Here is a 673-nt window from a genome sequence, read left to right on the forward strand (position 1 = left end):
AGCAGAGGAGTGTAATGGTAAGGGAATTTGAAGATATTCCCTGCCCCTTAATGAGCCTTACATGGAACCCAACAGGAGGGGCTTGACTGGGGGGAGGCTTGTTTTTCAGGAAGGTTCACACCTTGTGTTATTTGTAATTAGGCAGTGGGTCATAAAGGTTGTGATGTCCTCTGATGCTGAAGAAGGGTATATATATTCTGAGGTGAGGTTTTGCTTCGGGGGCTCACTTATGGGAAGATTTGGCCAAATGTGTGATTTGGCCAGATGAGACTCTGGGTAGCCATTGAGCCCTGGGCTTTGAAAACCCAGATGTTGGTGCTTCTTTCTCTGGTAACTATGTATGTATATATAATGGTCAGACAACTAGAAGCCCTGCCTGTTGGTCTGTTGAATTGTGTTATTTTCTCTGTCTGTATTTTTTTTTTGTCTGCTTATAATTTCTGTTTGTATTTTCTGAAGTTCAGGGTGCTGACTTTTCCCCCTGAACTAAGTGAATTTATATATATATGCTTAATTAAAGATTGTTGACCCCTTTAAAGTTGCTTTCCTTTAGAAAAGCAGATCAAAGAACCTGTGCTAGTAGCCATTCTGGGTATGCTAGGATGCTTGCTGTTACAAGGAGGAAAAAGGAAGGAAGGAAGGAAGGAAGGAAGGAAGGAAGGAAGGAAGGAAG

The sequence above is a fragment of the Petaurus breviceps genome, unplaced genomic scaffold (genome assembly GCF_028583685.1).
Source record: "Petaurus breviceps papuanus isolate PSGF00001 unplaced genomic scaffold, PetGlider_PUasm1.0 98, whole genome shotgun sequence".
Classification (NCBI taxonomy): Eukaryota; Metazoa; Chordata; class Mammalia; order Diprotodontia; family Petauridae; genus Petaurus; species Petaurus breviceps.